At 41.5% G+C, this 17,230-nt stretch overlaps 1 long non-coding RNA gene across 1 annotated transcript in view; it reads left to right on the top strand.

Annotated features, from left to right (window-relative positions):
- The window catches only part of LOC306648876, a 603,819-nt gene that overhangs the window by 50,492 nt on the left and 536,097 nt on the right, over window positions 1-17,230 (top strand). The gene's annotated exons all lie outside the window — the stretch shown is intronic.

Below are 17,230 nucleotides of genomic sequence, written 5' to 3'. Positions count from 1 at the left end.
TCATAAAGAAGTGATAGCTGATGCACACACTACTTTAACTGCTGATTCAGAAATCTCTGTGCTTCATTATGAAAGAGGCAGAAAGGAAAACAAACAGATGATAGAAGTGGAAGGAATTCTAAAATAATATTTTCATAAGCAAATTCTGGCCTGACATACACTTAGGGGGTGGAGAAACCTCCAATGATATGTACCCTTGAAAGCTGAAGAATTAGAATAAAATTGCCAAGCTAGAAATCTTTCCAGATGACGCAGAATCTCCTGAGGCACATGACCACTCAAACTCACAGCCTGCAAGGCTGAAGCAATATCGTGGGGGCATCCTTGTCACTCTGCCTCACAGCGCAGGCAGGCAGGGTTTCAAGAAAGCAAGGACAGAATGAAACAAACAAAATTTTTAAAATATGTTCTATTTTCTCTTTCCAATCCAAACAAACAAAACTCACCTTTGGGGTTTTATTTGTTTCATAAATTTTCTTATTGTGATAAAATATCCATAATATTAAAATGGCCTTTTTTTTTTTGTATTGGGGATTGAACCTAGGGGCACTTAACCACAGAAACACAGCTTCAGCTGCCCCTCTTTTTTATTTTTAAATTTTTTTATTTTAACACAAGTTCTCACTAAGTTGCTCAGGGTCTCGCTAAGTTGCTGAGGCTGGCTTTGAACTTGTGATCCTCTTGCCTCAGTCTCCTGAGCCACTGGGATTGCAGGCGCCACCACACCCAGCTGTTTTAACCATTTTTAATTGTACAGTTCAGTGGCATTAAGTACATTGACCGTGTGTGATCATCATATCTCTAGGCCTTTTCCTTATTCCAAACACAGGCTCTATCCAGTAAGCAACGACTCTCTTTTCACTTATCACATAGGCCCTGGCGGGCTCATGCTACTTTTCTGTCTCCACGAATTTGCCTACTCCAGATATCTCACTTAAGTGGAATTGTAAACTACTTACTATTTGTCCTTCGGTATCTGGCTCACTTCACAGTATCATGATTTCAAGGTTCATCTGTTGTAGCATGTATCAGAATATCATTTACTCTAATGGCTGAGTCATATTCCATTATTTGTATGTGCCACATTTTATTTATCCATTCAACCACTGATGGACAGTTGGATTGTTTCTATCTTTGGCTATTGAGGATAATGCTGCTATGAACATTGGTGGACACCTTTCTGTTTGAGTCCTTTTCAATTCTTTTCTCTTTATACCTTGGGGTGGAATGGGTGCATCATATGATGATTCTGTTTAACTTTGCAGAACCGCAAACTCTTTTCGACAAATGATTGCACTACTGTACCTTCCCATCAACAAAGCCTGAGGATTCCATATCTCCATATTCTTACCAATACTTGTTATTTTTCATTAAGGAAAAAAATATCCTAATGGATGTGAAAAGTGTCTCATTGTGGTTTTGATAGATTTGTAAGTGGAAATCAGAATAAGGACAGGTATATTTTACAAGTAATTTCACGTAGGTTAGGTTTTGCCACAGAATTAGAAATCATAATGTACTGAAGATTTAGTAAGATGTTCCTAATTCTTCTTATTGTGTTCTTGTCTTCTTCACTGTTGTCTTCTTTTTAATTTCAAAAGACAACTTTGCTTAGGATCGTCTTCTTGTATTTTTTAGTCTTATTTTTGGCATAAAGATATAAATTACCTTCCTATATTCTCATGTATTAGTTAATTTTTCTTCTAGTTACAGTTTCGAAATTTATCAAATGTTCAAAAAATAATTTTTGTGCATGACATTTAAAGATTTTTAAAATTATTTTTATCATTACTTCTGTTATCCTATTGAACCAACTTCTGAGATTGAATGGATTCTTTTATTCCATTTTTAAGTTATGCAGCATTTTGTAGTCATTAGGAGCAAAGATAAGAAGTTATTGAAATGTGGTCTTTTTTCAAGATACTTACTATAGTCAAGTGATAGATCCAGTATACTAAAATATTCTCTGTTGAATCTTAATTTTCTTAGGGTATAACCAATACCTTTTATGAAATTTGGTCAATATATATTTGAGGGCCTACCATGAGCCAGCCCTTGTGCTGGGTGCTGGATACCTATAGGTGACTAAAATAGACCCTATGGTCTGTAGTAGAGACTTGCAAATCATTCTTATTGTGATTTGACTAACAGGTATATATTCTTTTTCAGTACTGGGATTAAAGCATGGCCTCATACTAATGCAGGTAAGAGCTCTACCACTGAGCTACTTCCTCAGCCCTTTGACTAATGTCTTAAGGGATAACTTTTAAGAGTTCATGGGCAAATTTGACCAAAGACTAAATTGTGCTTACAGAATCGATTTTTATCCTCTTTTCCAAAAGGATTCGAATTAGTTTACAAGTGATACATTTGACAAAGTGAATACACAGAAAGATAAAATCAGGACCAGGAAGTAAGGAAGGCAGCAACATATTAGCCTTAAGTTGTGTATGTTTGATGTGATTACCATTATACAGTAACTATGTTTGACAAACTCTAGGGACAGGGGGAAAAAAACTAGCATCAATTTAAATAAGTTGGGGCCCATTTATATCACATGACGAGAGGCCTGAAATGATGCAATCTGGGCTAGAGCAGTAACTATAAGGAACTCAGGTTCTTATCTGCCTGAATCCTAAGCCTCTAGGCCTTTGTCCTCATACTGTCACTTCACAGTCCCAAGAAGGTTGCTGCGCATCAAGGCAGGAAGAAGGGGAAAGGGCAAAGGGGTAAAAGGGTAAGAGCTTCCTCCTACCATATATATGTATTAAATACATATATATATATCTGAGATTTTTTTCTTGTTAGCCTTCCCCCGTTTCATGGATGCTGCCAGAAGGCGTGAGCCTCCTCTGTCACAGACATTGGACTTTATCACTCACAACACAGTAAGCAGCTTATCTATGATAGTTTCCCTTGCCCCGAAGTCCTGCAGAGGCAATATAGATAGGTCCACAGAAATGTCTACATGTGCAGGGGCTTCCTTATAGGAGAGGAACCTTGAGCTTCTGGACTCCAAATCTTACATAATGGGCAGCAGACAGACCTGCCTTTGCTCTGGAGGATAATTGTTGTCTCTGTTTTCCAAGGTTCTAAGCAAGCTTCTCTTTGTTCCGAAGGGAATGTTTCTCTCTTCCAAGGCTGTATGCTATACAAACATCCGTGCAAAGACAGTCAGATAAAAGTGCCTGTATTTACAAAACACACAGAACTGTGAGTGAGCATGGAGAATTGTGTCCCAACACTATCCTCTCCAGGGACTTCCATATATTAATGGCGGGTTCTTTATCTTATGGCCAACTCTAGCTGCAAGGGAAGTTATGAAGTTGAGTATTTTTAGGCAAATTGCTGCCTTAAATTAATTCGTGTTTCTATTAGTAAGGTCATAAGGGAGGAATAGAGCTTCACAAAGCAAAGCAAATACGGTTTCAAGGTTTTTTTTTTTTTTTTTTAAATATAATGTAAGGCAAACATCTTTTCCCCACGGTGCAAAAAATTTCATGGCACTTATTTATTTGATCCTTCTAGAAATATTTTGTGCAACTGAGATATAAGAAAATTCAGGCTTATAGTTCCAGTCAAGTACCATCTTACTAATTTCAAATAAGCAATTGATAGCTTAGTGCAGAATTTTAAAAACACAGTCGAGTAATATCGAAGTGTGCAAGCCCATAATTCTTAGAACTCCCTCCCTTTAAAAAATTCTTATTAGTTATTTTTACAGACCATTTGGGGTGGGAAGGGGAGGAGAGAATAGCAATTCTTTTAATTCAAGAAAAATCCTATGCCATGAAACTTGCCCCAATCTTTTCAGTATGTAGAGTTTAAAAAACATGTTCTACTTTGTGAACAGATAGGTGTTTGGTAAGAGGTTTATAAATATACCTTTTTTTCATTTATTTTAAGAATATTTTTCACCTCATGACAGTCATTTGGAGCTGACAATGTTTCCATGGTAACCAAGTTCCAAAATGCTGGTTGCTGGTAAATATTGATCCTTTGCACCTTAACACATTTCAGTACAGAGTTCACTTCTCTCTGTGAAGGAAGCTTTGATCACAGAGTACATTTAGGTCAAAGAGGCCACATCCAATGGAGTATATAATCCCTGTCGAAGGATTCCAGGGAGAATTTGATTCAATTCTCATTCTTATGGCTTTATTTCCACTGTGGGAGATAGGAACAAAACCTCTTGGTTTCTCTTTCCACAGCACGATGAGAACTCTGAAGCTTGGTAAATGCAAACATGAAAGACATTGGGGAAGCATGAATGGACATGTCTTCCCCAGAGGCAAAGAAATTTGCAAATTACTTTTCAAAACTCTTTACTATATGATTTTGAAATAAAAATGCTTCCCTCCTGGAAAGGAGAAAGATCTTAATTTGGGCTTTACACCAGAACTTAATGACTGATCCAAATCAAATTGGAGTCCAGGGGCATCCTGGACATGATAACCCTCAGAGCAACAGCAGAGCAATTGCAGGTGGAGACTCCTCCTCCTCTCCATGAACTGGGGAGAGACTCTTGCTTTCAATGAGGTTTTGTGTATGAGAAAGTGGAGGCTTGTTAGAGAGAGCAACTTTGAAAACTTAATTTTCTTTGCCAAGAATTAATGGACTGTCTTCAATGTGCGTGAAATTACATTCAGCAGAGTGACCAGAGAATCCAAAACGAGGCCTCTGCAGACCTGATTTGGCATCAGTCTATCTCCATGTGAGAAAGTCTGGATGCTCTTATTTGACTCTCTGCTGTAACCAAGAAAAACAAACAAACAATAACCCAGCAAAGGTTCATTGAGACAACCACGGTTCACAAAAAAGGAATTTGGACCAAGATAACGTTAGTTACATTTTATCCACATGTTCCTGAAGCCTGAGTGCTGATAGTTAGCAAATATGATTTAGCCTTTACCATTAGATTAAAACTTAACTAGATCAGCATAGACTTTGTATAACTAAAAGGAGTCATGCACATGCCAATCTTTTGCTATCTCAAGAACTACTGACAGAATTAAAGGATTCCAACAGTATTTTATCATCTTTGTTCTTTGTTTGGAAGGGCGAACTTGTTTTAACGAGACAAATTCAGGGTGAAAGTAGAACAGGAGAAATTACTCACTTGTCATTTGTAGCCATAACTAATCTTTATGGTGCTCTGACCACTAACCATCCACACACTATTTGTTCTTTGTTGCTTTGCAAATCAGATATCACTGAATACCCAGGAGGTAAAGACCATTATAATCTCCATTTTCCAGTTGCACCAACTGAGGCACAAAGAAGTCAAGTGATTTACCCAAAATCATATAGCTCTTTGTTGAGGACCACAATCATGTGTAAAATTATATACACAATGAGCTTTGTGGCTCGGGATCCTCTGAGCAAATCATGATAGCAGGAAAAGGAGAGAAAATCAGCCTGTGGTACAGTAGGAGGGAGGGCATGCAAGCTCTTACGGCAAGGAGCATGGTCTCCAAGGGCAGAGCAATTTCTCCACAGCAAGGTGTTGGTCAGGCTCCTCTGGCCCCAGAGCCCTTCCCGGGTCACACTGTTCAACTGCCCACAGGGGTGCTGCAGCCCTGGAAAGAATCCCAGGCTGTAGGGCTGCCAGAGATCTGATCTTCTACCCAAAGGCAGAGGAGGACATCATTCCTGGGGAAATTCTCTTTCAAATAACCTTTCCAAGGTAAATCCTGTTTTGATATCTGCCCTCCTCAGTATATCCTCTCAGGTTCCAAGATGACACCTCCTCTGATGTTTATCCAGTCCTCCTCCCAACACCCTTGGGCCTTAGGACTGGGCTTCCCAGGGGAATAGAGTCATTCCCAGTCTTGCTTCTCTGCAAGGATCCTGTCACATTGAAAGCGTTGTGACGTTTGAGTACACGGTAGCTTATCAGCAAAATGCACTTCATCCTAGTTTATGCTGCCTGCTTTCCCTGGAGAATAAAGCTCCTTTTAACCCAAACAATACATGGGGAATATTTGGAACTGTGACGTGACTGTCTGTTGGTGGAAATTAAACAGCAGAGAGGAGCCAGGCCAACACTTTCTGGAATTTCCTTACCTGCCCTCTTAGCATAGTAGCTGAGCCTCTCAGGTCTCCAACCTTTTCACCAGTTAGCATTTGGTCATTGAGATGATGAAAGCCTCTGACCCTAAAATATGCATTATGACAATCATTTGGTTTAAAAATCCCTGGGCAGCTCTAATAAAAGGTGACTAGATCAATAAATCAACACTTGAAAAAACCCAAAGTCAAAAAACTTTCTCATAAGTTTAGCTTTAACCAATGATTTAAAGCACAGTTTAGCTGTGCTTCTGAACACTTGAACTTAAAAAAAAAAAAAAAAAAAAAAAAGCAGAAAAGAATCACATTTGGGGATAATTGTTCACATCTGCCTGATGATGTTTCACTTTGAAAAGATGTAACAAAGTAAAATTAGGAGTGACAATAGCTTTCCGTTTGTAATTCAAATCAAAACGGGAAGATTGAAGCAAATGAGAAGTACAAACTTGGGGAAGGTAGCCTTTCTGTGAGGACCCAAGGTGACATGCTTTGTTGCCATTAGTACACATTAATTTTTCTCTTCTCTGGCTTTCGTGCAGGTGAGGTGGGAGCCTATGTTTGGTCTCCAGTGAGGCCTTGGTTCTCCATTGCTGTTTCACTTGGCCTTATTTGTGCTGTTCCTTGCTAAGAAAGGCTCACAAGGCCATGCAAGAATCTGAAATGTAGGGCTGGGGAGATAGCTCAGTCGGTAGAGTGCTTGCCTTGCAAACACAAGGCCCTGGGTTCGATTCCCAGCACCAAAAAAAAAAAAAAAAAAAAAACCAACTGAAATGTGCAAGAAGGGGCCAGAAGGCCTTGGGAGAAGTGAAAAAGGAATCATTGCCCTCCCCTCGCCCTCTCCTCTGTCCCTGGACAAAATCATATTGTCACGTCTGAAGACCAGCTCCCACTGGGCTCTCTTGTCAACCGCAGCTCTCCTTGTCACTCAGGCCACAGGTGCCTTATCCACCAGATTAGTGCCAGAAGGAAGCTAGAAACCAACGTTGAAAAGCAGGCCTGTGTTGCAAAGAGTGTGATTCTAGGGGAAAGACTAGTGAACAAAGATGGGCAGGTGTGAACGGGGGCTGACGGAGCATGTAGGAGAGGAAATTCAAGTGTGCTGAGTTAACTCGAAGTGAAGATTCTAATGAAAGACTAAGGTGTTCTAATTAAAGATAGTAGGTACTCAATGAATGGTCCTGACTGAAAAGGTCAGAAGATCCCTGGGGAGTGGGGTGGGGGGTCCCAGCTTTTTGTTGTTGTTTTTTTTGGTACCAAGGATTGAACCCAGGAGTGCTCAACCACTGAGCCACATCCCCAGCTCTTTTTATATTTTATTTTGAGACAGGGTCTCACTAAGTTACTTGGGGCCTCTCTAAATTGCTGAGGCAGGTTTTGGATTCACAATCATCCTGCATCAGCCTTCCGAGTCACGGGGATTACAGGTGTGCACCAACATGCCCAGCTGAGATCCCAGCTTTTAATACTAATTGCCTCCAAAATCCTGGGTCTCCTTGGCAGAGCAGACACTGAGCAGCAGATCTGAACACAGAAGCTGTGCTTCTTTGTTAAGTAGGGTGAAACAGGAACTGACAGTTGCCCATCCAATATCCAGCTTCCCCCTTTTCCCTTAGTAACACAACCCAGATTTTAATCTAGGTGGCAAGGAACTCAGCTGAAAAATTACCTCTGGCAGCCACACTGGCAGCCTGAGGCACTAAACCAGTGAGGTATTCAGCTGAAGTAGTTGGGTGACAAATCTTCATCACGTCGGCTGAGGACCTGACTTCCTTAACAAGACCCTAAAACGCAAGAAATAAAATCAAGAATCAATAAATGGGATGGATTCAAACTAAAAAGCTTCTTCTCAGCAAAGGAAACAATCAGTAATGTGATGAGGGAGCCTATAGAATGGGAGGAAATCTTTACCACATGCACCTTGGATAGAGCACTAATCTCCAGGATAAAAAAGAACTCAAAAAACTTAACACCAAAAAACCAAACAACCCGGGGCTGGGGTTGTGGCTCAGTGGTAGAGCGCTTGCCTAGCATGTGTGAGGCACTGGGTTCGATTCTCAGCACCACATAAAAATAAATAAATAAAATAAAGGTCCTTTGACAACTACAAAAATATTAAATACAAACAACCTAATCAATAAATGGGCTAAGGAACTGAAAAGACACTTCCCAGAAGAACTATAATTTATCAACAAATATATGAAAAAAATGTTCATCATCTCTATCAATTGGAGAAATGCAAATCAAAACTAAGATTTCATCTCCCTCCAATTAAAATGGCTATTATCAAGAACACTAGCAACAATAGGTGTTGCCGAGGATTTGGGGGGAAAGGTACACTCATACTTGCTGGTGGGGTTGCAAATTGGTGCAACCACTCTGGAAAGCAGTATGGAAATTCCTTAGAAAACTTGGAATGGAACCACCATTTGACCCAGCTATCCCACTCCTCAGTTTATACCCAAAGGACTTAAAGTCAGCATATTACAGTGACTCGGTCACATAAATGTTTATAGCAGCTCAAGTCACAATTGCTAGACTGTGGAACCAACCCAGATGCCCTTCAATAGATGAATGGATAAAGAAACTTTGACACACACACACACACACACACACACACACACACACACACAATGGAATATTACTCAGCCTTAAAGTAGAATGAAATTATGGCATTTGCAGATAAATGAATGAAGTTGCAGAATATCAGGCTAAGCAAAATAAGCCAATCCCCCCAACCAAAGGTAAAATGTTTTCTCTGATATGTGGATGCTGATCCATAGTGGGGTAGGGGGGGATAAGGGAAGAATGGAGGAACTTTAGATTGAGCAGAGGGGAGGGAGAGGAGGGAAGAGGGGATGGGGATGGGAAAGATGGTGGGATGAGATGTACATTATTACATTATGAACATGTAAGATTACATGAATGGTGTGACTCTGCATTGTGTATAACCAGAGAAATGAGAAGTTGTGCTCCATTCATGTATAATGAGTCGAAATGCATTCTGCTCTCATGTATAACTAAATGGAACAAATCAAAAAAAAAAAAAAAACCAAGTTGTTGGGTGAGACTTCTGAGAAGACTGTAAGAGGGGACACACTACCGACACACTCCTTTCCCTCTCCCTCCTCCTCTGGCCTCCTGAAGCAGAAAGATCAACGTGGTGACTGGAACTCTAGCTGACGTATTAGGCTGTGATGTTATCTTAAAGATGAAGGCCATAATGCTGTGAATGTCAGAACAAAAAGAAAAAAGAAGCCTGGGATCAGCCGGACACCATAGGTTCCCTCTCACCTGGGCTTCAGCCTTCCTTGGTATTAGTAATAAACTCCTAATTTGTTGAAACCACTATTACTTCCTCATTCACCAAGGGTGTCACAAGGCTTAGGGATCTCGGGGAAGCTTTGGATGGGGAGTGAAAACTAGGTGGTTTTTTTTTTTTTTTTTTTGGGGGGGGGAGGCTTGTTTATTTGGTTAAGTTAAATAAGCTATAAGATAAAGGTGATTTTAAATGTCAAAATACAGTCTGTGATCTCAGTCGTAAAAAGGAATCAAGGGCTTGTGTATTATTGTATATTATGTATTTATTTGGTTTAAACATAAAGTGCTTTTGTTCTTGCATATAATTGAGAAGTCCAGAAGCTGGGTGAGCTTTGGGTAAGGCCTAACATAGCAGCTGAATAAGGCAATCAAGACCCCAGTATTGGGCTGGGAATATAGCTCAGTTGGTAGAGTGCTTACCTCGCAAACACAAGGACCTGGGTTCAATCCCCAGCACCACAAAAAAAAAAAAAAAAAAAAAAAAAAAAGACCCAGTATCGCTCTTTCTACTGAGGATTGCTTTAGCTATTCTGGGTTTTTAATTCTTCCAGACGAATTTCATAATTACTTGCTCTATTTCTGTAAGGTACATCATTGGGATTTTAATTGGAATTGCATTGAATCTGTATAGATTTTGGTAGTATGGCCATTTTGACAATATTAATTCTGCCTATCCAAGAACATGGGAGATCTTTCCATCTTCTAAGGTTTTCTTTAATTTCTTTCTTTAGTGTTCTGTAGTTCTCATTGTAGAGGTCTTTCACCTCTTTTGTGAGATTGATTCCCAAGTATTTTTTTTTTTTTTGAGGCTATTGTGAATGGGGTAGTTTTCCTAATTTCTCTTTCTGTAGATTGATCACTTATGTATAAAAATGCATTGGATTTATGAGCATTGATCTTGTAACCTGCTACTTTACTGAATTCACTTATGAGTTCTAAAAGTTTTCTAGTGGAATTTCCAGGTTCCTCTAAATATATAATCATGTCATCAGTGAACAGGGATAGTTTGAGTTCTTCTTTTCCAATTCGTATCCCTTTAATTTCTTTGGTTTGTCTAATTGCTCTGGCTACAGTTTCAAGGACGATGTTGAATAGAAGTGGTAAAAGAGGGCATCCCTTCCTTGTTCCATCCCCCCTTGTTTTTAGGGGGGATGCTTTCAGTTTTTCACCATTTAGAATGATATTGGCCATGGGCTTAGCGTAGATGGCCTTTACAATGTTAAGGAATGTCCCACTATCCCAATTTTCTCTAGTGTTTTGAGCATGAAGGGATGCTGTATTTTATCGAATGCTTTTTCCGCATCTATTGAAATAATCATGTGATTCTTAACTTTAAGTCTGTTGATATGGTGAATGACATTTATTGATTTCCGGATGTTGAACCAACCTTGCATCCCTGGGATAAAACCCGCTTGATCATGGTGCACTATCTTTTCAATATATTTTTGTATGTGATTTGCTAAAATTTTGTTGAGAATTTTTGCGTTGATATTCATTAAGGATATTGGCCTGAAATTTTCTTTCCTCGATGTGTCTCTGGTTTAGGTATCAGGGTGATATTGGCTTCATAGAATGAGTTTGGGAGGGTTCCCTCCTCTTCTATTTCATGGAATACTTTGAGGAGTATTGGAATGAGCTCTTCTTTAAAGGTTTTGTAGAACTTGGCTGAGAACCCATCTGGTCCTGGACTTATCTTTGTTGGTAGGCTTTTGATGACCTCTTCTATTTCATTGCTTGAAATTGATTTATTTAAGTTGTGTATATCCTCCTCGTTCAGTTTAGGTAGGCATACTTACTCTTTATGAAGGTCAGGAAGCAAGTATGAAGGCTGGAAATTGGACAGGTAAAGACTGGGTGTTGGACATAGAGATGCCCAGCCAGGCCCCTGAGTACATTATTGGTTCTGTGAACCTGAGAAGGGAGAAGGGGTGAGGGGTGTGTTGGGCGGCTTGAGGCTGTGCCTATTTTGCAGTCTTACCGGGACTGGCTTTGCAGTTGGGGTTCTGAGCCCCTTTGGTGACAAAGTCCCTTGGGTGAGGATGGGGAGAATTAGTGGTTCTCAAATTGGAGCTTTGGGTGTGTTTCGGGGAGTGGGGGCAAGTCAGATGCTGGGTAGTGAGAGTGAAATCTCTGAAAGTCCCAGGAAGAATTTCCCCCAACCCAATGAGCTTGCTGCTCTCCTGACCCTGGAACAGCTTCTCCGGGGTTGTCAGTTTTTCATGACACTATTCTTTTTTTCCTTCAAGAGTCAGAGAGTAAGAGCTTCATAACCCAAATAGTTCACAGCGTGGTATTTGTCTCTATTTAAAATCATCTCTCATGGGGTTCAATTAACAATGTGCATGTCAAATTATGTCATGCTTGCTCTAATTTGGCCAGGCTGGGTCAGGCGGTCCCTGAACTCACAGAGCAGTGAACCTCCCAGCAGGCAGGTCACATTACCACACCCATGCTGCCCTTGGGCTGGACACTGGTGTGTGCCAAAGTGCTATGGGGAAGGTCAAGCTCCTGACCACAGGAAGCCGTCATCACCCCTTTATCAGAGCTTTGTCCCTGGAGACTACCCACATGCAGTTTGAATCTTGGCTCTGTTATCAGCTGAGTGATTTTGGGCAAATGCTTCAACTTTTCTGAGCCTGCTTTTCCCCATCTGTGAAAAGGGAGCTCTAACAATGTTTCATTTATATTCGTTTATTTTAATTCCTAAATCTTTTTCAGTCCTGCAAAATTGGAATTCCTCTTGATATCACCCTCAGGCTATATTTTACCAACCCTCTGGAAACCAGAAGAAGACAGGCAGCCCTTCCTGGTTGACTTAGACAGTAATCAGAGGATTCACAGTGGTATTTTTACATCAGGATTATTAACATGTGTGGCAAGAACAGCCCTGACTTTAAGGGTACTTCTGTGTGGGTACAGAAAGTATATTTCCCTGCTATAGTGGATCATAAGATTTCTTTGTGTGATCCTTCAATTGATCTGTACACCTCCAAAGAAGAAGACATGAATGCCATTTCAAAAAGAGGTAAACTGAGGCACCAAGAAGTGTCCACACATAAACAGTATTTTCCCTCACCTCCCCAAGCAGAGTTGCAGTAATTATAGAGCTAGAGGCAGAATTACTTGTCCAGAGAGACTCAAGACTGAGGCATCTGAGTCACAAACCTCAAGAGAAGTCAATGTGGGGACGATTATCTGGGGTCACTTGACATACCTAATGACTGTGCTTCTTATGTTCTTCCACACCCAAAAATCTTTTAGCCCCCTTAATGAACACATCCAGGAGGTTGCATGTTGTAGATAAAGCCATGGATTATAGTTAGGAAACCGACACTCTAATCCCAGTCCTGCCAAACCTGCTGTGTGGCCTTGGAAAAGTTACTTAACCTAATACCGCTCTTGAAAAATCCAAGTAAAGGGTTTGGCAATGTCAGGGGTTCTCACTCTTGTCTGCTCATGAGAATGCTGTGTGTTGAGGGGGTCCTGGAGCCTGGGAATCTGTATTTTGAAGTGTTCTGAAGAGCAGCTGCCATTGGGAACCCTGGAGCAAATGCTGTTTGTTTTAGTCAGTTTTTTTGTTGCTGTAACCAAATGATCTGACCAGCACAATTATAGAGGAGGAAAGGTTTATTGGAGGACTCACGGTTTCAGAGATATTAGTCCATAGAAGGCCAGATCCATTCCTCAGGGCTCGAAGTGAGGCAGAACATCATGGTGGAAGAATGTGGCAGAAGGAAGCAGCTTACATCATCAGGAAGCAGAGAGGGAGCTCCACTTGCCAGATACAAATATGTACCCCAAAGCCACTCCCTAATTCCCACCTCCTCCAGTCATACCTTACCACTTCAGTTACCACTCAGTTAATCCCTATCAGGGGATTAATTCACTGATTAAGATTCTCAGAACCCAGTCATTTCTCTTCTGAACCTTCTTGCACTGACTTACGCATGAGCTTTTGGGGGACGCCTCACATCCAAACCCTAATACTATTCAAGGGTACCTTATGGGGCTGTCACGTATTCTGACTCCAAAGCCCCTTTAAGCACATTCCACACAACTCAGTCCTCAGGTGATGGCAGCCCTCATAGTCAAGCACCATGAGAGAACCAGTATGTGATCCCAGGGAATACACACACATCACAGGGCACCCACCTAATTGGGCATGAGGGGCTGCCTGTGGGTGCCTCATCATCTTTTGGGTCAACTTATCTTTGGAGCCTGTGTCTTGAGCTTGAATGGGATCAACAGTGCCTTGGGTGGACCATGTTCATCCCCTGACTTGTCCTGAGGGCCTGGGGTCTTCTGGCCATTGTGCTGTTGTCTGGAACAACAGATCCACTTATCTTAAGTTCAAAGAGCAGATTATAAATCCTGACCAGTCTCCCTCGCATCCTTGGGGACAACATTCTTCACGTGGGCTTTTGAGTTCACAGTCACGTGTTTCTGCCTAAGCTGCCCCAGAGTTACAAAAAGTTCCTGTGGTAATGAGGAGCTGTGGAATGCTAAGGCGAGAGCTGCCTTTAGCTTGTCTTTCAAAAGTCTCAATTAGGGGTTAATCATGACATTTCTTTGGCTTAGTAAGTGGAGAAGAGGTTTCTGTTTGTGTGGGAGCAGAGGCAAGAATAAATTCAGGCCCTCTGGGCTGACTTTGATCCAGGAAATGTGTGTCTAGACCCCCTGTGAGAAGCAGAGAAAACAGGGGAGCTGGGCTCCTGGTGGACGCTACGCAGTAGCCCCTCACTGCCTTCAGGACACGCTAAGCAGGAAGTAGGACAGGGGCTGCAGGCTTGTGTGTTGTGGGGCCGGCAACAAGCAGGACAGCATGTGCCTGGTAAATGGGGACAGCTGCTGCTCAGCTCATTTGAAGGCCTGAATGGTACAAGGCAGAGGAGAGAAAGGAGAAATTTGCCCTCTTTTTTCTTTTCAGGCTGGAGTTGGGCATCTCTCATCTCTAGCCCTTGACTGAGATCTGCATCGTCAGCTCCCCTGGTTCTCAGGCTTTTGGACTCGACTAAATTGCATCAGCCACCAACTTTCCTAGATCTTCAGCTTACAGATGGCGGATTGGAGGACTTCTATCTTTAAAACTGCCAATTCCTAAAAATGTATCTCCATCTGTCTGTCTGTCTATTGTCTGTCTGTCTATCTATCTATCTATCTATCATCTATCCATCTACCTCTCCTACTGCTTCTGTTTCTCTGGATAGCCCTAGTACACACACATACACACACACAACCTCCAGGAGTCAAGCCTTGGTCCTGCCATTGTGATTGGTCAGTACACATGAAAGAACAATAAGATCTGTAGAGACCCCTTTGTTTTAGATGGGAAGGGAAATAGACAGAAGGAAGTCTCAGAATAACCCAGGGGCAAAGTAGGCCCCTCTGCTCAAGAAAATATTTAATTATTATCAGTTTTTGGCACTGAGGATTGAACTTAGAAGGCTTAACCACCAAGCCACATCCCAAGACCTTTTTGTTTTTTATTTGGAAAAAGGGTCCCACTGAGTTGCTGAGGTTATCTTTGATGTTGTGATCCTCCTGCCTCAGCCTCCCAAATTGCTGGAATTACAAGTGTGTATCACAATGCCCAAGGGAAAAAAATTCAAATTTGAGATTGGATTTAGTTCTTGAAAATGTTCTGGGCCTAGGAGATTCATTCTCACCACCAGACTAGACTATTAAAAAGCTGCTTTTTGGCAAACATCAGTGGCAATGTCGAAACATCCAGACACCTGCCCTCATGGTCTCCTTTATTGGTCCGATGGTTCATTATGACTTCTGGGTCTGGTGCTCTGACTTGTTGGCAGCAGGTGGCCTGGGGACCGTGGATTAGCCTCATTGCTCAGAATATATCCTAGAGACTCTCTTAGGATTAGCTGTTCAAGGGACATCCTTAGTTCAGAGTAGACCCAACTTAGAGCTTTTTTCTAAGTGATGTCCAAACTCTAGAAAAGTAGAATAAAATGAAAATGTTTAATGAAATACCCATCACTTGCCAGGAAGTGGTTGAATTCTTTCTGTTACCATAATGCTACTGTTTGGTATTATTTCAAGTAAGTGATCAGTGGGTTTCAATTTTAAAATAAATAAGTAAACCAACCAACCACTGACCCTTCACTAAATGAATGGTTGCCATCATACTTAATAACTGCCTGGTAGGCACATCATTCCCTTCTGGAAAACCCATCATCAACAACTGGCAGGAACTCGTGCTGTTCTCGCTTAAATTTATCTGTTAATAGATGGTTTGACTGCAACTTTTTCTCTTTGACTTTTAAGCAGTGGCAATTCAACTCTGAAAAGGAATGTGATGTTTATAGCTTATCCTTCTCCCCAGGAGCAGAAAATTTTGGCAGGGCACATGCGTACAGTATGGATCTGCCTTCAGAATCATGCATAATGATTCTTTTTTTAAGTTGGAGTGTGCGTTGGGGCAAGAGGGGGCAAGAAAACCACTTCTGCAGAGGAGCTGCCCCGGGCCCCCAGCTTTGTCTGTCCTAGGGGGCCTCCCTGAAGTCTCCCCAGGTGCACACTGTGTATCCTTTCACCTGCTGGTGGAGCTCACTAAGGTGTTTTTCCTCCGTCACTCTCAGGCCTGGCTGGCGAGGAAGTCACCACTATGGCAGAGACTCTGCACCATACACCAAGCACCTTCAAGGACACTAACATGGAGACTGACAGCTTAAGCAGGTCTGAGGCTTTAGGCCACCTCACAGGACAACCATCTTTATACTTTACATTTTAGCTCAGAACTTTGCAGGATTTCTTTGTCTCAAATGCCCATATCAATCTGTATGTCTCCTGAAGGTTCATCTGGGCTCCTATGTCTCTCTGTTCAATATAAATGATAAGATGATAGATGAACATTAGGTCAGATTACCTCAGACCTGGAGACATGAGGTGGACACTATCTGAATGCTATTTCTCAACATGCATTTAGCTTAAACTCTTTCAAGTACACCATTTACGCACAGAAAGTGACTTTAATTTTTTCTTCTTCTAGGCAATGATTGTGACCCAACAAATACAATCTCCTGAGAACCCCAACTCTCTTCCAGGCATTATTGCAAGACCATGAGGTTCAATACCGGAGAGCTCCTGCACTACAGAAAGAGGAAACAGAATTTTGCTTAAAGTCCAAATCCAAATCACTCTTGCTTCTCACGTTAGGGACCTTCTATCCAGAAGTAAGCAGCAGTATGTCCAAAGTCACGATGGGTCATTGCCTAAACACAGCCCATACCCTCCTGAAATCAAAGGTCCTCAAAGGTTTGAAGGGAACTTCATTATTTTTTAAAAATTAAAATGATGTCAAACATTCTGGAACAGTGTACAAAAATCACATAGCCCACCACTCTTAGTCCATTTTGTGCTGCTATAACAGAATATCACAAACCTGGTAGTTGTGAAGAACAGAAATTTATTTGGCTCAGGGTTCTGTAAGCCAAGAAGTTCAAGATCAAGGGGCTGCATCTGGTCAGGGTTTCTTGCTGTATCATAGCATGGCTGAAAGCATCACCTGGTGAGAGAATACATGTTGGAAAGGGGGAAGGGGGCAAACCCATCTTTATAACAAGTCCACTGGCAGGATAACATCATTAACCCATTCATGAGGGCGCAGGGTGATTCATTACAGAATTAACGGTCTGGCTTCTCAACAGTGTGGCATTGGGGATTATGTTTGCAACATGTGAACATTGGGGAACACATTCAAACTGTAGCACAACTCCCACCACAATTGCATCTTGTCCTCCACCCTCAGTTGGGAAGGGGCTAAAGTCTGAATGAGGAACAAAGTCACCTGATGAGTGGGGGGGGAAGCAGTGGCAGCCAGAGTATC

The sequence above is a fragment of the Sciurus vulgaris genome (genome assembly GCF_902686455.1).
Source record: "Sciurus vulgaris genome assembly, chromosome: 2".
NCBI classification, from domain to species: Eukaryota; Metazoa; Chordata; class Mammalia; order Rodentia; family Sciuridae; genus Sciurus; species Sciurus vulgaris.
This window is presented reverse-complemented; position numbering and strand designations above follow the sequence as displayed.